Source organism: Juglans microcarpa x Juglans regia, chromosome 5S (assembly GCF_004785595.1).
Source record: "Juglans microcarpa x Juglans regia isolate MS1-56 chromosome 5S, Jm3101_v1.0, whole genome shotgun sequence".
In the NCBI taxonomy this organism is placed as follows: Eukaryota; Viridiplantae; Streptophyta; class Magnoliopsida; order Fagales; family Juglandaceae; genus Juglans; species Juglans microcarpa x Juglans regia.
In genome coordinates this window covers 18,913,247-18,935,606 of record NC_054603.1, presented here as the reverse complement: position 1 = coordinate 18,935,606, position 22,360 = coordinate 18,913,247, and the positions used below count along the sequence as shown (strand labels likewise).

Here is a 22,360-nt window from a genome sequence, read left to right as displayed (position 1 = left end):
TATGTTGATCTTAGGTGATAAAAGGGTAAGGTACATGTGTAAATTGGTTGGACACATGTGCCGGACATATTTACCATATATAATGGATAATCTGTCTTAAGCATGAGTACATGATGTTTAAGCCTCAAGGTTGGCTTAAAGTTTTGTATTGTGTATGGTTAAGATTACGGTGAAGTGTTGGTTAGGTTATACATGAATGAAGTAAGATATGTATGTATTGGCTAAGGTTGAGATGTATAACTTGATTGGTTCAAGTTTTGCATTGGGATGGATGGTTTGGTAGGAAGAGCATGATGAAGGTGATAGTGTGTCTTAACCTTGGAAGTGAATTATGGAGGTTCACTTTAAAGGATAAGAACATGGAGTAAAATGCTATGTGTTGGAAAGGTGACTTCAAGTGGGTCCCAAGCTATGGGTTTCAGAATTTGGAAAAGTCATAAAGGAAAGCATAGAAGATGGACTTGGATGGAAGTGTGTGTTTAAGTGAAGGAAATCCTAGTGAAGAGAAGTTTATGTATTTTCTAAGTTTAAGTTACATATGCACTCGAAAAAAAAATGACGTTAAGGTTATGTATGCATGTAGGTTGGCATCTGACATGCATATGAATGAACTGCATGAAATTTAAATAGCATGGAGTCCAAGTAAGTATTATGTTCATACTGTTTTAGAGTTTTCTAATGACATGAAAATGAAAAAGAAATGTTTCTCTTTATGATGCTTTATGAAATGAAATGATGTTTTATGAAAACATGCTAAATATAAGTGTTTAAAGGTATATGTATGAAAATGCCTTCTTTGGTAGCCCCTATTATATGAACCCAAAGTAATAGTTATATGCATGCGAATGGATGTTATGTATAGTAGCTATTGCCCTTATTTTCATGAAAGGAAATGTTGAGATTTATGCTTGATACTTTTAAATGATGTTTAAATGATGCGATGAAAGTGATTTTAAATGATGCTATGAATTAATATTTAAATAAGGCTATGAAATGAGTTTTAAATAATACTATGAAATGATGTTTACATTTATGCTTTTAAATGATGTTTATGAAATGAAATGGAGTGATGACTAAAATGAATGAAAAGGAAAGGGTTAAAAGGAATGAATGAATGAATGATGGTACTAAAGAACTGGGCAGATTGCAATGTCGGGTATGGTAGTGCACCCAATGCTATCCCTGACTGAAAGAGATTCCTAACCTATGGCCACCGGTAGAATCCGAGTCCAATAGACCACTAATCCCAACACACAGGGCATAACAATGTCTACCTGCCAGAGGAAGTGAAAAGAGTAAATTGAATGTATGATGCTTTAGTTTCTTTATAAATAAATGAACAAGGTGTGGGAACGTTTTATGAAATGAAAACCCTTTTAAAGAAAAACCTCCCCTTGTAATGGTTTCAAATGAAATGAATGTTTTATGTAAAGTATGTAGATGAATAATGAATGCATGAATGAAAATCTATGTTAGTATAGTTTTACAGTATGAAGTAAAAATTATTGAGTATTCGACTCACTTTAGTTTTTATGTATATCCCTCCCCCTCTCAAGGATAAAACGAGAAAGAAGCGTCAGATTAGATATCGCTCAAGGGAAGTGTGATAGAAGCCTAGACGGTTTTACATAATGTATGAAAGTAAGTTTTGTAAAAGGACTTTTAAATTTAACTTAATGATTTCTACTGTAAAACTCTCTTTTAATTTATAGAACATGTTATAATTTTAAAACATAGAATTTTTTATATCTTCAGAAGGAAAGGGAAAAAGTTTTAAAATGGTCAGTAATTCCCGTCTCAATTTCTAAAACTATTTTCTAAAAGTCTCACCACAAGGACGAATGTTACACATCTAGTTCAATATCCAATAACACCAAATTTCTTGCAACAAACAAAGTAGCAAATCATCTTAATTAAAGTAAAAGAAAAAACCACCAAAACATCATAACATAAAAATAAGACACAAATAAGTCTCATCTTTCACAGTAAAACAAAAATAAACAAACTATATTATAAAAAAACCTAATTTTTATGTTTAGATAATATCACATTATATTATCATACTTAAATTATTATGGATGTTGTGAATAGACATGACATTATATTGTACCATTAAAACATCTGAGCATACAAATCAAGTGTTGATCTCAAAAACAAAGAAGATCAATAAGGAGGCTTTTCATAATATGATGGAGGAATGGAGGAAAGCTGTAATAATAACTTTCTTTAATTTAAAGTTTAGTACAGCAAAAATTGTGTTAAAAACCTCCATCAACTTATAAAAAGCCCCATCATCTAAATTCTCTTTTTCGAGAACAAACAGAACAAAAAGAACCGCGAGCAACTGGAACTAAAATAAATGAACCAAAATTAAAACATCAGAAACTTAAAAAATTTATACATAGAATGAAGTGCGTCAATTAAAACACAAAACAAAAAGCAACATGATGACATCCAAACAAAAAAAAAAACAAGGAACAGTGAGCAACTGGATCAAAAATAAATGAAGCAAAATTAAAAAATCAGAAATTTGAAAAAATTCTATCTATACCAAGAAAAATTAACTTTACAGTAAAAATGCAAATACAAAATTGCAATTGTAAATTTGATTCAAACATGTCATTAATCTGATCTTAATGACAGAGATGGACTGCCACTAGTTTCAAAATGAAAGGAAAACGAAAACAACACTGCATTATAAAGAAAAATTGTATTTTGTCACAAATCCATAAACGAAAACGAAAAAGCAAAAAAGGGAAAAGCCACTGCAAATCACACAACCAAAAAAACGCTTTACAAGAAAATGAAAGGAAAAAAAATCACAGAACCAAAAAAAGATATAACCCAATTGATAAAAAAAATAAACAAAATGAGAAGGAAAAAAACACACACCAAACAACGCAAAAAATATTAACAAATCTGAAAATCACACAAGAAAAAATAAAAAAACATTATATTTTTTCACAGATGTGCAAATCATGGAACCCAAAAAAAGCTTTACAAAAAAACCGAAAAACAAAAACCAATGCCAATTATATTTATACATAGAATGAAGTGCGGCAATTAAAACACACACAAAAAAAAAAAAGCATCATGATGACATTCAAACTTTATATAACAAATTTGAAAAAAGTCTATCTATACCAAGAAAAATTAACTTTACAGTAAAAATGGAAATCCAAAATTGCAAGTGAAAATTTGATTCAAATATGTCATTAATCTGATCTTAATGATTGAGATGGACTGCCACAAGTTACAAAGTGAATGGAAAAAGAAAACAACACTGCATTATAAAAAAACTTATATTTTGTCACAAATCTATAAATGATAGGTCCCTTATAATTGTAGATGATAAAACTCAAGTATATGTCCTCTTCGGGTGAGGATGTACCACAATTATTTGCTGGAATAATTTTTCTGTGTTCTTATTGATGACCCACGGCTGCTTAAATAGCAATCCATGTTCACAAAACTGAAATTACAAAGTGAAAATAGAATTGCCGAAAACAGAGGAAACACCTAGAGCCACTACTAGTGACTGACGCCTACACACTCCACGTTCTAACGGAAATAGAAATGCAACAACAGAAAGATAAAATGCAACAACAGAAAGATAAATGCAGCAGAAAATAGAAACTGACTTCAAGCTACGACTCAGTCCATGCACGCATGTGACTTCAACAGCTATGATTCGGTCCATGCACTACGTCCATGCCTTTCCATGCACTACGTCCATGCCTTTGCACGTTTAACCTCCTCCCATATACTTGGGATTTGGTTTTAGGCCCCTCCCCGAACGTCGTGGCCTATCAATACTCCCGTCCTCAATTGGATCCTTGTCCTCAAGGTCCATATTCGGAAACTGCTCTAGCAAAGATTGCTTTGTCTCCCACGTGGCCTCTTCTTCGGGTAGACGTTTCCACTGAACTAGGCTTTCATCTTCAAATTTGTTTCCTCGTTTGACCCAGCGAGTGTCCAATATTTTTTTTGGTTCCAGAACAATAAGGCCCTCATCGGTGACTGGCGGCATTTCCGTAGATGGTACCACCCGATCGCCCACGAATTTTTTTAGCACTGAAACGTGGAAGACCGGATGAACTCTAGCTCCTTCCGGCAGCTGAAGCTTGTAAGCAACTGCTCCTATTTTTTGCATGACTGGGTATGGTCCATAAAAGCGACTAGCAAGTTTCTGGTGAGCACGTTTGAAGATAGATTGCTGGCAGTAGGGATGCAACTTGAGAAACACCATATCCCCAATTTCGAAACTCACCTCCCTTCTCTTTTGATCTGCTGATTGTTTCATGCGATTAATGGAAGTGTCCAAATTTGCTTTTAGTTGATGCAGCAGCTCATTTCTGGACACGAGATTCTGATCTACCTCATGGACCGAAGAGTCTCCACTATGGTAATTGGGAAACAGAGGAGGCAATCGACCATATAAAGCTTGGAACGGAGTCATTCCAGTAGACACATGATATGTTGTATTATACCATAGTTCAGCCCACGGAATGTAGGTGGTCCATTTGCGTGGCCATTGATGAACGAAGCATCACAAATATTGTTCGACACATCTGTTCACCACTTCCGTCAGGCCGTCGATTTGCGGATGATAGGCGGAGCTGAGTTTCAACTGAGTACTAGACATATGAAAAAATTCTTGCCAAAATCGACTAATAAAGATGGGATCTCGATCGCTAACAATCGATTTAGGGAGACCATGCAATTTAATAACTCCTTCAACAAATTTTTCAGCCACGCTCTTAGTAGTAAATGGATGAGTGAGAGTTAAGAAATGTGCATATTTACTTAACCTGTTAACTACTTCTAAGATTGTATCCTTGCCGTGGGAAGTTGGTAAACCTTCAATGAAGTCAAGAGAAATATCATCCCAGACTTGACATGGGATGGGCAAACATTGCAGGAGCCCAGCAGGGGGAAGTGTTTCAGATTTCATTTTCTGGCATACCTCACAGTGTTTGACATACTCTTGGACGGACTGGTGCATTTTCGGCCAATAAAATTGTTGGGATAGCCGTTTGCATGTATGTAAGATGCCTGAGTGCCCTCCAATCTTGGTATTGTGTGCCTCATGCAACAGCTTAGTGCGTAATGACTCGCACGATGGAATCACTACCCTTCCTTTAAAGAACAAAAGTCCTTGACATTGTGTATAGGGTCCTTCGGTTTGAGTCTTGGCTGTCTGATTAATAGATTGAATATAGCGATCACCTTCGTAAGCCTCTTTAATCTCATCCCACAAAGTTACCGTTGCTACGTGTAGATGATTAATTACTGGGCTGCTTGGCTTACGTGACAGAGCATCTGCAGCTGAGTTCTCACGTCCCGGACGGTAAATAATTTCATAATCGTAGCACATTAATTTGGCTACCCATTTTTGCTGCTCCGGAGTTGCTACACGTTGATCCAGGAAATACTTCGAGTTGCGTTGGTCAGTTTGGATAAAAAATTTCTTTCCCAGTAAATAAGGTCGCCATAGGCGAATGGCTTCTATAATGGCAAGCATTTCTTTAGCATAGGTTGACCATGATTTTTTTGTGACTCCCAGTGCTCGGCTCATAAAGGCAATGGGCTTGCCTAGTTGAGTTAAGATTGCGCCAATTCCTTCGCCTGATGCGTCGGTTTCAATGGTAAAAAAATCATTGAAATTAGACATAGCCAAAGTTGGGGTAGTGGTCATTGCTTGCTTAAGAGTCGAGAAAGCTGTTTCGGCTTCTTCATGCCATCCAAACTTCCCTTTTTTGAGTAGATTGGTGAGGGGTCGAGCGATAATGCCATAATTTTGAATGAACTTTCCGTAATATCCTGTCAAGCCTAAAAAACCACGCAATTCATAAATATTAGTAGGTCGTGGCCATGCGAGCATGGCTGCAATTTTTTTGTCATCCACCTTCACTCCTTGAGGCGTAATGATATGCCCCAGATATTCCAATTCTTGCTGTCCAAAGGCACATTTGCTTATTTTTGCAAAAAATTTATGTTGTCTCAAAATCTCCAAAGTTTGTGCCACATGCTTATCCCCCGTTGAACTATAGGTGAGAATATCGTCAAAGAAAATGGACTAGTGCTAGCATGAATATGCCCGGAATCCAGCATCTCTTGGACCTGCCTTTCGATTTCTTCCTTCTGAAAATGGGCATATCTGTAGGGGCGCACGTTAATCGGTTCGGTGCCCTCTTTGAGTGTAATGCAATGATCTACTTCGCGCATAGGTGGTACACACGAGGGGTCTTGGAACACATCATCATATTCCTGTATAACCCGTTGCAAGTCTTGATGCTTGACTTCAGAAAATTCACCTTGTAAGTTATTCTTCGTGGTCGACGGAATGCATAGTGCAAACAACGTATGGCCCATTCGGCATTCTTTTGACATTTCTTTTAATGTAGCCTCTTGAACAGCTTGTTCATCCAATCCTTGCAATCTGCGGGCTTGCTTATTCCAGTTGAAGTCCATGGTTAATTTCTACCAATTACATACCACGGAACCCAACATTTCCAACCATTGAATGCCCAACACTAGATCAAGGCCTGATAAAGGTAGAGAGAAAAGGGTGAGGTAAAACTCAGTGCCTTGTAAATTCACCAATACCTCATCAAATCGTCCTTGACATGTTAGTTGTTCGCCGTTAGCAACTCGAACAATGAACGGTTCTGTTGGCACCACTGGTAGACGCAGTGAGTTTGCCAAGCGATCACTGATGAAGTTATGCGTGGATCCATTGTCGATCAGCACCATTACTTTGCGGGAGCCCATAGTTGCAGTTATACGCATTGTTCTTGGGGTGGTCCACCCCGTCAATGCGTGGAGCGTGATTTCAGGTTCCAGTTCTGGTTCTTGCACTTCTCCCGTGTCTCCCCTTGGTCAATTTCCACCGTATGTTGATCAATGATGTCCTCACAGATCACATTACCCGCGTCCGCTTAGCCCTCCAAGAGTAATAGCTGGGGTTTTTGGCATTTATGCCCAGTTGTAAATCATTCATTGCAGTTAGAACAGAGACCTTTCACTCTTCTCTTCTGCATCTCGTCCCATGATAAATGCCTAAATGGAGTTGACGAGGTAACGGGAGCTACCCGATTGGTTTGTGGGAGAGCTAGTGGAACTCGTGTAGGTGGTGGTCGCATGAACCACTGCTGTCTTGTGAGCTGCTCATCTCTCATTCGTGCTAGATTAATAGCCTCCTTGAGGGATTGCGGTTTGAACATCCGGATCCCATCAGAAATTTCCGCCTTCAAGCCCCCCATGAATGTTCCCACCAACGCCTTCTGCGTCCATCCACGCACCCTGTTGCCCAGCTTCTCAAATTCACGTTGATAATCTCTCAACGTTCCTAGCTGTCTGATCCTTGAGAGTGCTTCATCAAAGTCTTCACATTCTGATGGTCCAAAGCGAGCCCATAATTCCTCTTCGAATTGTTCCCATGGAATCGCTCGTCCATCTTCCTGTAACGTTCTTCGAAGCCACTGCCACCACTGGTTGGCTTCCCCTTCTAGATGATAAGCAGCCATGAAAACCTTTTGATTTTCTGCAGTGCCCTGGTTTCGAAAAATTGTTCCACTCGGTTGAACCACTCTGTCGGGTCTTCTCTAGAGAAGCGTGGAAATTCTAGCTTGGCTGATTTTGACGAAACGATCGGTCTACCTCCCTCTTGGTTGTCTCGGTGGTGATGGCCATGATTTGAGGATTCCGGATTAGTGAGCAAAACATTTGAGAGTCGAGTGAGAGCTTCCTCCATCCGCTGAAGTCCTTCTTGAACTGTACCAAGTCCGGACTCCAAGTGTTCGACTCGTTCCTTGTTAGTGCACATAAGAACCTGGCTGTGATGCCAATGATAGGTCCCTTATAATTGTAGATGATAAAACTCAAGTATATGTCCTCTTCGGGTGAGGATGTACCACAATTATTTGCTGGAATAATTTTTCTGTGTTCTTATTGATGTCCTACGGCTGCTTAAATAGTAGTCCATGTTCACAAAACTGAAATTACAAAGTGAAAACAGAATTGCTGAAAACAGAGGAAACACCTAGAACCACTACTAGTGACTGATGCCTACACACTCCACTTTCTAACGGAAATAGAAATGCAACAACAGAAAGATAAAATGCAACAACAGAAAGATAAATGCAGCAGAAAATAGAAACTGACTTCAAGCTACGACTCAGTCCATGCACTCATGTGACTTCAACAGCTATGACTCGGTCCATGCACTACGTCCATGCCTTTGCACGTTTAACCTCCTCCCATATACTTGGGATTTGGTTTTAGGCCCCTCCTCGAACGTCGTGGCCTATCAATAAATCACAGCAAAAAAAAAAAAACTATAACCCAGCTGATAAAAAAAAATGAAATGACAAGGAAAAAAAATAGCAAACTACGGAAAAACCCAGATCAGCAAACCACAGAACACAAAAAACCCATGCAAAATGTTAAAACCAGATTTTAATAGCATAAAAAAAAGACCCAATGCCAAAAACCTAAAACCCATGAAAAAAATACACTTTTTTGACAAAAATTACAAAAAACTCACAACATGCAAATCCAGAATATACAAACGAACAACATATCTGTAAATCTGAAGAGAGAAAGCCAAGAAGCCTATGTAAAAAATCTATTTTTTTAGAACAAATACAAAAAACCGAGAACATGCAAACCATTATACCTATGGCGGGGCCGTATGCCACTATTATACCTATGGCGGGGCCGTATGCCACTATTATATTTGTGGCAGGGTCAAATACCATGTTTATCCCCCGTGGTAGGGTTATTGTCACAACCCCACCTCGGGAAGGGCAGAATCACTACGTACATATGTCCTTTTTTTTTTTTTTTAAATAACATGCGTTCAGTATGAACATGATATACGTGTACATGACACACGTGTACTCTAAATTTTTAATTTAATAAAGAGAATACTTGATAGACATTTTATTCAAACAAGCACCCATAAGAGACTCTTAGAGTCCATCATAACATAAAACGTCTATACATAAACATAACTCATCATCTATGTAAGGTCGAATAGAATGTTTGACTATAAACATAACCTATCATCCATAAACATAACTATTCTAGTTAGAGAAGACCCTAAGCGTCTGTCTCTCCCTCTACAGTAGTGCCTTGCTCGCCAGCCTTTTCGTTATTACCTAGACATTTAAAACATAAACACAAAATGAGTCGAATAGTCAGTAAGCAGTACACTATGCTGTTAACTTATTAATCACATAATCTTTTCTTTTGAAAACATGCATACATAAATATTTGCTAATAGTGACAATGCTTTCATGCATAAACAGTTTAAGGAATAAGCCATACTTTCACGCATAAACATTCTAAGAAATAACTAGGCTTTCATGTATAACATTATAAGAAATAACCATGTTTTTTATGTTTCACTTTCTTTGGCCGGTACACACTATTACGCCCCTCGTGTTAGGGTTAGTGGTCTTCCTTTGGACCTGGATTCTGCCCGTGGCCACAGGTTGGGAATCCCTTTCATGGGGGCAGCACTAGGTGCACTACTAGTACTACTTACCCGGCATTGCAATCTGCCCATTCCTTTGGTTCCATTTTTATTCATATGGCCGTTACGTATTTTCATTCAGTCCTTTCTTTCATTCATTCATTTCAGTCCTTTCTTTTCAATCATTTTCAATTAGCAGTGCATTCATGGGAAAAAAAAATCATTTAAAAGTATGAGCTTAAACATCATTTTTCATGGTATCCATAACGCATCAGTTCATAGGGACATTTTAAAATACTTTTTTCGCATTATTTAAAATATCTGTTCATAAGGATATTTTAAAATGCTTTCTTCGCATCATTTAAAGCATAAGTTCATAGGGACATTTTAAAACTCATTTAAAGCATCACTTGAAGCATAAGGCATGATGCATTCATTTCCTTCCATTTGCAATTAAAACATTTTCATCATCTTTCTTACTCCGATACACATGCATTTTTATGAACAAGATACATTTCATGTTATACTACATATAGGAATAATCAATAAGTTTCTTGAGAGAGCATGCATGAAAATCTAATGATTTAGAACTTACGTGCATACATTACCTTATACACATACACACAATTATAATCGATAGGGTGCTTAATAGGGGCTATCAAGAAAGGCTTGTACATAATATATACATTTATTCTTTCTTTAGAAGAACATTTGAAGAGAGAGACATTCTTTCATAAAGAGAACTTGGTGTAAGAAGCATGGTCATAGCTACTTACTTCTATGCTCAATACTTCCAACGTCAATATAGTCCTATTCCAATAAATAACATAAGTGTGTTAATATTCATACAATATTTTTTAGCCTTTCCTTTAAAAGAGAAAGTCACTATACTACAATCTAACGTCCCTTCTATGCTTAATATTAACCCAAATGACTACTTCTCACCTCAACTTACAAGAGAAATAACTTAAATTTTAAGACATGCTAGCAGTACATGGAAAGGCTATTCTATAAGCTTACATGGAAAGTAGTTAGGAATTCGTAGGCTTCAAACAAGGTCTCTTTGGTTCAAACTCACTTTGGGTTATGAACAATAGGAGATAAAATCTAGAAATTCTCAACAATGGGCTTTAAAATAGATTTAGGCATCTCAAGTAGGCTAAACAAACTTTGGAAACATGCCCTTCAAATGAACTTGTAGTCTCTCATTATAAAAAGATTAGCTTATCAATATTTTGGACTCTTGTGTTAGGTAGAATTTAACCAAACGAGGGACAATATAAATGGGCTATTTTTACATCAAGACATGACATGACATGGGCTTAGGAATACTTGGGCAGCTTCACATATCATAATACATCATGCACAATAAATCTCTTATATCTAATCTAAGCTATGACATATTCACGTAAATAATATTTTTAATTAGTTTGGATAACATATCCCATTAAAATTAAAGTAGAATAAGGTATAGCAAAATTACTCATAAGCAAACTTTTAAACACTCAAGTTCATGCTTTATTCACTTAATACTCTTTAAAAGCAAAAATATAAAATTATAGAACCAAGCAAAACTTTTAACCGAACCTCTTAGCATTCTAAAAGCAGATCACCAATAAATCTCAACACAAAACACATGGTACCAACATATATACGTTAAAATCACACTAATCATCACCTATGATTAAACGAAATTTAGTAGCAACATAGCAAAACAACTATAATACTATTCGGTTTGGGCCAAAAACAGGGCATATATATTTATTTTCAACATAGGAAATTAAACACATCCAAACACAAGCTAAAACAACTTAATGAGCTTCCAACATCACATTAAAAACAAATGAATCAAATTAGAATTTTTACCTTAAGCTCTTTGTCCCTTTCAAAACATAAGTGGAAGACCAAATAGAGGTATAGCCGTGTGGATGAAAAGCAAGGATGATTGCACTGTGTTACCCCCAAAATAGAAACATCAATTGGTAAGGTAAATGATAAAAATCGAAACCCATATGGAAATCATGCTAGGAAGTGAATCAAAAGTTTATTACCTTCAAGATTTCACCCTTTTGAAGATGAAAACAAGCTTTGTTTCCAAGCTTTGAGACAAAACCGAAAATGGGTAGAGATGAGGTACACACAGCTTGGAGATGGAGGAAGATGTTTTCTTTCCTTGCTATGGAGTGGCACGGCTTGAAGGAGAAGAGAGGAACTTGCTTCCTTGAAGATGAAAAGAAAAGAGGAAGGAAAGAGATGAAGGTGGCGTCGGCCATGGCTTGCTTGGAGAGGAAGATGAAGTTTCTTTTTCTTTTTCTTCCTTGGGTGTAGACCGACGGGTATGGGGTAGAAATGCCTTAGGATTAATTTTTGTTTTTCTTTTCTCCTTTTGTGTGGCTTTCACCGTAAGCTTGGAGGAGGGAAAATGGCATTTTAGTCTTTATCTCCTCCTTCCATCACATGGAAGCAATTTGGATGGTGGAGATCCATCCACCTCAAGGATACTTTCCACCTACCAATCTAATGGTAGAGAATAATTGAGCCATTTCTTAAATGAATAAAATTGAAGGGTTTAAGGGAAAATATTTCAAAGTCTTAAAAGTCATACGCTTGCTTTATTTTAATAAATCATGTTTTAAAATAAAGCATACTCATCTTAAAATAAAATAATTAAAAATAATAAAAATCTTTATCTCAAAATATTTAACTTAAAGAATTAATAAAATGATGTAAGGACCTACGTAGTAGGACTCGGATATTAAGGTGAGGTTGTTGGCGTGGAAGATGGCTCTCAGCTTAGTCTCCATCAACGTGGGTCTTTGATGCCTTTGGCTAACGGTGGTTGAAATGTGGAGGAGTGAGGGCTTGCGGAGGTGATAACTGTGGTGACTCTTAGACATGGGAAGAGCAGGCAACGTTGGGGACCTAGGGTTGCTACTGTGTGGTGCTGTGGTTGCAAACACTGGTCTATGCTGTTTGCAGCGTTTCAAATTGTAGTAGCTTGTCACGACATCGTAGTTAAGGGGTCGTCTTGTGAGGCAACGACTTGCCCCCTTGGGAGGCTGATGTTCTGTGCGATAGGGCTGATGGAAGGAGGAAGAAATGTGGAGGAGCTTCACAAAAGATTCACGGCTGCAGTAACCCTTAGGAAAAAAAATAAGCTTGCTGTGAACATGAGGGAGAGCCACTCTGTATGTTGCCATGCTTGTTTCCTGGACGTGGGGACGTCAGGTGGAAAATGCACGTGCATGCTGAGGGTTGTGGTGGCCACGTCGCGCTTGATGGAAATTTATGGAGAAGGTGCGGTGTGATTTGAGGAAATAGACGACACCTTTAGGGCTTGAAGAAACTTGTTATGCATGAAGGAGATAGACCTACAGGTCTATGTGTATGTGTGTATATATATATATATATATATAGCTGGAAACCCTAGATTGTGGTGAGGAAGATCATCTTATGGGATATGGTCCATAATTTATAGGAACTGAGTGCTTTAGTCGTGGAACGGGTTTAGGAATTTTATTATGAAGATAACTCTAGAGTAATATAGTGCATTTGAATTGAATTCTTTCATGGGCTTGGAGTTCATAAATAAATGGGGCCATAGTACTCATCAGTTTGGATCCATAAATAATAAATGGGTTTTAACTTAATCATCAACTTCAATAAAAGTCCATAATCAACCACAAGAAAATATTGGGATTGTGGTCTATTCAAAATTATTCTATAAATCTCAAATGGGCATCCATAATATTAACCTAAAAAAAATTATAGAAAGCCAGCTTAGCCTGAGCTTGGTGCTGGGCTCGAGTGTTACATCCCCCCATTAAAAAAATTCTGTCCTCGGAATTCGATAATACCACAAGCGGCCTAAAAAGTTATCCGTCTGAACCATTCCATGCCTATTCCAATCCTTGATCATATTGTTGAACTTAACATTCCAAAATTTTAACCCTTCAATAATTTTAGCCCGTGCCTCACATATTTCTCCTAGACATGCACGTTTGTGCACATTGTATCGATTATCATACACTTATGTGTCCAATCCAATTCAAAGTGTAAAGTTCCCCAATGGCTCGATTAAAAGCCTAATAATAATTTCACACAAATTCTTAGCTTAACCCCATATGAAATAGTAAATAGAACTCTCAACATAGACATTGACCTCATATGAATATTAAAAATAAAACCCCCCAAATTTACTCAAGTGAACTCTCAACATAGCTGGAAACCCATAGATTTTGGTGAGGAAGATCATCTTATGGTATATGGTCCATAATTTATAGGAGCTGAGTGCTTTAGTCGTGGAACGGGTTTAGGAATTTTATTATGAAGATGTAACACCTCGTATTTTAGTGTATTTTCACTGAAGGATTATTTTTATTTGTTCAAAAATTTATTCTCTTGTTTTAAAATTATCGGATATTTTAAATGGAATATTTTATGATCTTTAAATTGTGAAAATTAAATTGTTATGATTTCTTAATATTTATTTATTGTTGTACATTTAAATTGTTCTTCTTTTTAAATTAATTGATTGTGAGATTTAATTATTTTATTTTCATTGTATCATTACGTTTAAATTATTTTAATGGAGATGCTGTTTTAAAATCATTTTCGTTGGATCATTTTTTGTGACCCAAGATGTGGGGATTTGACCTCATTTCTTTCCCTTCATTTTTCTTTTTCCCTTTTTCTTTTCTTTCCTTTCTTTTTTTCCTTTCCTTCCCCCAGCTTTTCCCCCGCGCAACGCACCCTCCTCCCTCTCTCCCGTCCGATTTCTCCTCCACCCAGCCCGTCGCCGTGAGCCGCCCGTGACCGACACCGCCCCTTCCGTTCACCTCCCCATTGGCCGGCGACCTCACCTCCCAAATCCCAGCCTCTATCTCGCCGCCGATAGCCTCCACGGGCAACACTCGGCCGCGGCCTTCTCTTCCTTCGCGCGCCGCCGTCGCGCCACCTCTGGCCACCATCTCTTCAACACTTCATCCCCGACCTCTTGGCAACCCAATGGACCCAACCCCAGCTCCGATCTGTTATCGGTGAAGCACAACCAAGCCCATCTCCGTTTCAGACTTTTTGGCCTTAAAACCACCCTTTGCACTGCCACCCACGGTAAACCACCACCACCATTAGCTTCAGCGACCTCTCTAGGTCCTACCCTATCAATTTCGGGTCTTAGTTTGTCCCCATTCAAAAGTGGGTATTTGAGATCCACGGCCACAGTGTATTTTGCACTGTTACGTTGCTGTGCCGCCACCTTTTACAGCTCCATGATCCTTCAGAAATTATTATATAGCACTGTAAGTATTTTTTCAAAGAACTATTGTGATTTAAATATATTTTTACACTAACCCATATTATTGTGATCTGGTTGGACATGCCGGACTGAGTCCGAGGAGTTCGGGGGTCGGATGGATTATGGACGGAGTTGTGTGTTTGGTTGGTATTGTGAATTGATGGTTGTTGTGGTGTTGTTCATGTACATGGCATATTGCACACATGATCATGTTTGTAAAGGAAACTGGGTTTTCATGTACATGCATTCATGCTCATGTGTTTCATGAAAACTGGGTTTTCATGTGTTAAAGGATTTTGGGTAAGTGTGTATCACGACCCCAAGCCGAGATGGGGTATTATCTCGGTGGAGCTCCTCTGGTCACTCGGGAGCGGAATATACTGAGTGACGTCCCCTGGATTGTCGCTGGGCGACGATGGGATCGGACGAGATGGTCTCGTGCCGACTCCGTGGCCCCTCTGCTGGTGGGGGCTAGAGGATGCTTGGCCACGTACGCGTTGGGCGCGGAACTGGGCATCGCTCGTTGCGTAGTGGGTGCTTGGCCACGAACGCGCTGGGCGCGGAACTGAGCATCGCTACGAAGCCAGGACGTGTGGATGATCCCTAGGGGAGATCATGGTGCATTGGTTAATGGAATAATGAGCTATTTTCTGGGAAAATAGCGTGTGTTGATTAAAAGGTTTTTATGTGATTCATTTTCTGGGAAAATGAGATTTTATTGATTTGGGTCATTTTCTGGGAAAATGAAGGAGTATTCTTTTTGGGCCAAAATTGGATTTTGGCGTGTGTGGAAAATATCTATTTTCGGGAAAAATAGTATGTTTTAGATTTAATGCATATCTCATCATATGCATGCATGTTGGCAGCATGAATGTATTTTTATCTCGTGGTTATTTGGGTTATACTTACTTGCGGTACTATTTTGTGATAACGCAGATTTCGATGCAGATGAGGCTGAGGGTGAGCCTGAGGATTCGGCTCCGCCCGAGGAGTGATCTGGGATCACTCGTTTTGGTTTGAGACTTGTAAAATATTTATTTTGGATGACTGTATAATTTTTAAACATTTTTACTGACTATTTAAATTGTATTAACAATTCTGGTACTTAGTTGTATTAATTATCCGTTGCGTTGTTTTTGTACACTGTTGCATGTACACACACTTAGCACTAACGTTGGGATGTGTGACCCTGTTGTCATCTTCCCGGTGTCTAGATTCCTGTGTCTCCTTACATGGGGGTCGTGGGCGCCACAGGTGGTATCAGAGCAGTTCGGCTCTGGGTAAAACCACATGTCCCATAGGTGGAGTACCAGAAAGTTTTAAAGTTGTGATTTGAAATTATTTGGTTTGAAGTATGTTATTTTAATGGTTTTAATTTATTTATGTTTTTATTTTTTGTTGGTTTTATTTATTTTATTGTATACTACTTGTTTGTTTATTTTATTTTATTTATTTACTTTTTTTTTAATTATTTTATTGTGCACTACATTTACTTTTTTTTAATTATTTTATTGTGCACTACTTCATTTGTTTTATTCATTTTATCTTATGATATTTTATTGTTGGTTTTATTCATTTTGTTGTATATTATTTATTTATGGAATTTTATTTTATTTTGTTTTGTTCGGGGTTGAAAAGCGGGTTAAGAGTTGTGCTATGACAGGAAGATGGTACGACTGTGAATGTCATTGTTAGGCTTGAACATTTAGTGTAATAGGCCTGAACTCTTGGCAACTGGTTTGTTTTAATATCGAGGCTTGAAGGGAACGGCATGATCTGGGTGAACTCTTTGGAGTAGGAACTTAAGTTGCTGCTAAGGAGGGGAATAATTTTAAATTGCTTAGGATAATTGAGGTTTTATATTTCGTGGAGATGTCATGAGGCTATAGCATAGGAGGTTGTAAGTTCAACGAATTTCAAGGTTAGATTTTTGAGAAGGTCACTTAAGGTTTGAGGCCTTATAGTTTTTAGGAAATAAGTTTATTGGATTTAAGGTGATAGGTTCAACAAGCATTCGATGGATTAGTTAGATTAGAAGTTTTCGATTTTGCCGACTTTGATAAGCAGTTTGATAACATTTGGGGTTTTAGAATTTACAAGTTTTATAATGTGAATGCTTTAGATTTAAGGTCATGGATCTTTAAGATTTTGGGAAATGATTTTTATCTGGTTTAAGGTTTTAGAATTGCAGAGTTGAAGGGTTGAATTATAATAGGATTTGAGTTCTTAGTTTTGTAGACTTGGTACGCTAGCTTGCTCTATTCTATCAATTGATTAGTTGGTAACCATTAAATTAGGATTGATCTGAGTCGAGTTACTGATATGAGAATTTTTTTTAGGAGAGAACTTCTTTGGAGATGGGAGGTAATGATCTAGTTTGTGTATTTTTCGAGGATTGAAGATGTTGATCTAGTTCAGATAATGATTGTTTTTAGCTCGAGGTTAGTGACAGGTTGAGAATTTAATCCATATCAATTTTAAGGAATAATAGATGGTGCGGACGTAGGAAATGATTCTTGTTGATTTCGAGGATATAAGCCCAGATGATGGAAATAGTAGTGACAGATCACTTGCACGTTTGGAGGATTATTAGTTCTGGCTAAGTGTGCATGAGATCGATGCGTAGTAGTGGTGAGTGTGTATGCATTTCGGAGAGTACAGGGGTCCTTGTCTCATTTTTTGGTTTGGAAGAAGTGTCTTGGGTAGGTGTTGAAGATGAATAAATACAATAGTATTAAATTCAAGAGATTTTGGTTTGGAGTTTTTGATGAGTCAATCGGAGTGTATAGTTGAAATGGATTACTCAATGGAATGACGGTTGACAATAATTATTGTGATTATCTATAGGAATTAATTGTGACTTGAGGTTACCTAGGAATTTAAATTTTGAGGTTATACTTTCTTTGGAGATTGAGCATCCAGTTGGTTGAATTAAGGACATTGTTATTTAACTTGAAGAGAGATTGATGGGTCGTCATGTTTGGTGTATGATAAGATCTTGGAAGTTGAAGTTTAGGCATTAGCGATGAATAATATGATCAAGTAAGTGAGTTAATCAAGTATTAGAATCCTTGGGTGATTTGCATTGGCTTTTGGTGGATTGATGATTTGAGCAGTAGGGCTTGCCTTGAGGTTTAATAGTGATGTGTTATTGAATGAGCTAGTCGTGCTAATACTAGCTTATCGGAGTAGAAGTAGCTGGGCGAGTTACCAAGGAGGTTTTGTTAATGTTTTGGTGAAGTCATGATGATTCGTAATGAGTTTAGTCACCGCTAGATTAGATGTTATTTTGAATGTAAGTGATGAGTTTTTGGGTTTAGATTTTTGGGTAGAAGTTTATAGGTACTCTTTTTGGTTGGTCGGATTGGAATCGAATCTTTTAAAGTATGCTCCTTATTGTAGATGAGATGGATGTATTTTGGGTTGAGGTTGCTTATTTTTAATTTGGGATGTTGAGGTTAGTTTTCTGTCTATGATCATGGATGTATTTTGCGGAATATTGATTTTGATCAAGGTAGCAGGATTTAATTGAGGAATATGAGTGATAACTCCTGGTTTTGGGGAAAAGAGTATTTTCTACCAAAAGGTGATAAGAGTTTTCTAGTTAGTAGGTATGGAGCCACCTTGTATTCGATGGTGTTAGTTTTTATGAGGACATAAATTTTATGCATGTGGCGAATTATCAGAGTGTGCAGCCGAAGCGTGATATTTGTGGTTATAGTTAGGAGTTCAAATTTTGTGTTGATCTTGAGGAATTAGTGATGACTTGAATTTTTAGATGATGCTTGTAGTTGAAGATTAATCTTTTAGTTGTGCAATTTGTTATTGGTGGTTAACCTTGGAAGTGGCCATTTGGTTACCAAATGTAGAATTCAATGGAGGTTTAGAAGTTGAAGCATAGGAGCTGATTGAGGTTAGCATGGGTTATTCTATGGAGCTATTGATCATTGGAATTTTTTGGATATTGTATTAAGGTTCTTGTGGAAAATAAGATTTTGGTTAGTATAGTCATCTAGGAATACTGGTCGTGATGTGCCACTGGAGGACTAATACGAGTATGTTGGATATCGCCATATTTTTTTTGAGAAATGTGCCACGTGCCGTTAAGTTAAGGCTGAGCATCAAAGACCTGTTGGTAAACTTCAACCTCTCCCTATTCCTGAGTGGAAGTGGAATGATATTTTATGGATTTTGTTGTGGGTTTGCTGAGGACCCTAGTGGAAAGAACTTAGTTTGGGTGATAGTTGATCGGTTGACCAAAAGTGCCAATTTCCTGCCTATTAATAACACTAACTCTTTGGGTAAGTTGACTCGGTTGTATATGAAGGAGATAGTGCGTTTGCACGGAGTGCCCAAGAGTATCGTGTCAGATCGGGACCCGCGGTTCATGTCCCATTTTTGAAAGAGTTTGCAGGCAGCTTTAGGCACTAAGTTGAAGTTTAGTACTGCATATCACCCACAGACAGACGGTCGAGCAGAGCGTACTATTCAGACTCTTGAGGATATGTTGCGGTCTTGTGTCATGGAATTTCAAGGGAGTTGGGAGAATCATCTGCCGCTAATTGAGTTTGCTTATAATAACAGTTTTCATTCCTCTATTCAAATGGCCCCGTATGAAGCTTTTTATGGGTGGAAGTGTAGATCACCGTTGTGTTGGGATGAAGTTGGCGAAAGTAAATTGATTGGGCCAGAGATAATTCAAGAAATGAAAGATCAAGTTCAATTTATAAGAACTAAAATGGCAGAAGCCCAAAGTTGCCAAAAGAGTTATGCAGATACAAGGAGAAGAGACTTATCATTTGAGATAGGTGATTGGGTTTACCTTAAAGTCTCTTCGATGATGGGGTTAAGCGCTTTGGCAAGAAGGGAAAGCTTAGTCCGATGTATGTTGGTCCTTTCCAGATTATAGAGAAAGTTGGGCTAGTTGCTTATAGAGTTGCCCTGCCGGATTATTTTGGAGATGTCCATGATGTGTTCCATGTGTCGTCTTTGAAGAACAGTTTTGGACAGCTAGAGCTGCATTTTGAACTTCGGCCTAATCTTTCTTATGAAGTTGCCCCGACTCAGATTGTGGATTGGAAAGAGCAAAGGTTAAGGTCTAAGACAATACCTTTGGTGAAGATGTCATGGGGCGATCCGTTGGCTCAGGATTTCTCTTGAGAGAGAGAAGCTGACTTGAGAGAGCATTACTTACGCTTTGGTGATGGTATGTTATCTCAAGCGTGTTCTGGTTGTATCATGTATCCTGTTTTAGCATAATGTATGGCCTTACAAATTTCGAGGACGAAATTTTTTTTAAGGGGGGAGAATGTAACACTCCATATTTTAGTGTATTTTCACTGAAGGATTACTTTTATTTGTTCAAAAATTTATTCTCTTGTTTTAAAATTATCGGATATTTGAAATGGGTTATTTTATGATCTTTAAATTGTGAAAATTAAATTGTTATGTTTTCTTAATATTTATTTATTATTGTACATTTAAATTGTTCTTCTTTTTAAATTAATTGATTGTGAGATTTAATTATTTTATTTTCATTGTATCATTACTTTTAAATTATTTTAATGGAGATGCTGTTTTAAAATCATTTTCGTTGGATCATTTTTTGTGATCCAAGATGTGGGGATTGGACCTCATTTCTTTCCCTTCATTTTTCTTTTCCCCTTTTTCTTTTCTTTCCTTTCTTTTTTTTCTTTTCCTTCCCCCAGCTTTTCCCCCCCGCGCGACGCACCCCCCTCCCTCTCTCCCGTCCGATTTCTCCTCCACCCAGCCCGCCGCCGTGAGCCGCACGTGACCGACACTGCCCTTTCCTTTCACCTCCTTATCGGCCGGCGACCTCACCTCCCAAATCCCAGCCCCTATCTCGCCGCCGATAGCCTCCACGCACAACACCCAGCCGCGACCTTCTCTTCCTTCGCGCGCCGCCGTCGCGCCACCTCCGGCCACCATCTCTTCACCACTTCATCCCCGACCTCTTGGCAACCCAATGGACCCAACCCCAGCTCCGATCCGTCACTGGTGAAGCACAACAAAGCCCATCTCCGTTTCAGAATTTTTGGCCTTAAAACCACCCTTTGCGCTGCCACCCACGGCAAACCACCACCACTATTGGCTTCATCGACCTCTCTAGGCCCTACCCTATCAATTTTGGGTCTTAGTTTGTTCCCATTCAAAAGTGGGTTTTGAGACCCACGACCATAGTGTATTTTACACTGTTACGTTGCTGTGCCGCCACCTTTTGTAGCTCCATGATTATTCGAAAATTATTATATAGCACTATAAGTATTTTTTCAAAGAACTATTGTGATTTAAATATATTTTTGCACTAACCCATATTATTGTGATCTGGTTGGACATGCCGGACTAAGTCCGAGGAATTCGAGGGTCGAACGGATTATGGACGGAGTTGTATGTTTGGTTGCTATTGTGAATTGATGGTTGTTGTGGTGTTGTTCATGTACATGGCATATTGCACGCATGATCATGTTTGTAAAGGAAACTGGATTTTCATGTACATGCATTCATGTTCATGTGTTTCATAAAACCTGGGTTTTCATGTGTTAAAGGATTTTGGGTGCGTGTGTATCACGACCCCAAGCCGAGATGGGATATTATCTCGGTGGAGCTCCTTTGGTCACTCGGGAGCGGAATATACTGAGTGACGTCCCCTGGATTGTCGCTGGGCGACAATGGGATCGGACGAGATGGTCTCGTGCCGACTCCGTGGCCCCTCTGCTAGTGGGGGCTAGAGGATGCTTGGCCACGTACGCGCTGGGCGCGGAACTGGGCATCGCTCGTTGCGTAGTGGGTGCTTGGCCACGAACGCGCTGGGTGCGGAACTGAGCATCGCTACGAAGCCAGGACGTGCGGATGATCCCTAGGGGAGATCATGGTGCATTGGTTAATGGAATAATGAGCTATTTTCTGAGAAAATAGCGTGTGTTGATTAAAAGGTTTTTATGTGATTCATTTTCTGGGAAAAAGAGATTTTATTGATTTAGGTCATTTTCTGGGAAAATGAAGGAGTATTCTTTTTGGGCCAAAATTGGATTTTGGCGTGTGTGGAAAATATCTATTTTCGGGAAAAATAGTATTTTTTGGATTTAATGCATATCTCATCATATGCATGCATGTTGGTAGCATTAATGTATTTTTATCTCGTGGTTATTTGGGTTATACTTACTTGCTGTACCATTTTGTAGTAATGCAGATTTCGATGCAGATGAGGCTGAGGGTGAGCCTGAGGGTTCGGCTCCGCCCGAAGAGTGATCTGGGATCACTCGTTTTGGTTTGAGACTTGTAAAATATTTATTTTGGATGACTGTATAATTTTTAAACATTTTTACTGACTATTTAAATTGTATTAACAATTCTGGTACTTAGTTGTATTAATTATCCGCTGAGTTGTTTTTGTACACTGTTGCATGTACACACACTTGGCACTAACGTTGGGATGTGTGACCCTGTTGTCATCATCCAGGGTCTCTCGATTCCCGTGTCTCCTTACATGGGGGTCGTGGGCGCCACATAAGATAACTCTAGAGTTGTAATATAGTGTGTTTGAATTGAAGTCTTTCATGGGC

At 38.3% G+C, this 22,360-nt stretch overlaps 1 long non-coding RNA gene across 1 annotated transcript; it reads left to right on the top strand.

Moving 5' to 3' along the window:
• Window positions 1-8,867: 8,867 nt before the first annotated feature.
• Window positions 8,868-19,570, top strand: LOC121267792. Its single transcript, XR_005941080.1, has 3 exons — window positions 8,868-8,999; window positions 12,579-12,582; window positions 19,560-19,570. It is a non-coding gene; the product is annotated as an uncharacterized LOC121267792 (long non-coding RNA).
• Window positions 19,571-22,360: the final 2,790 nt, after the last annotated feature.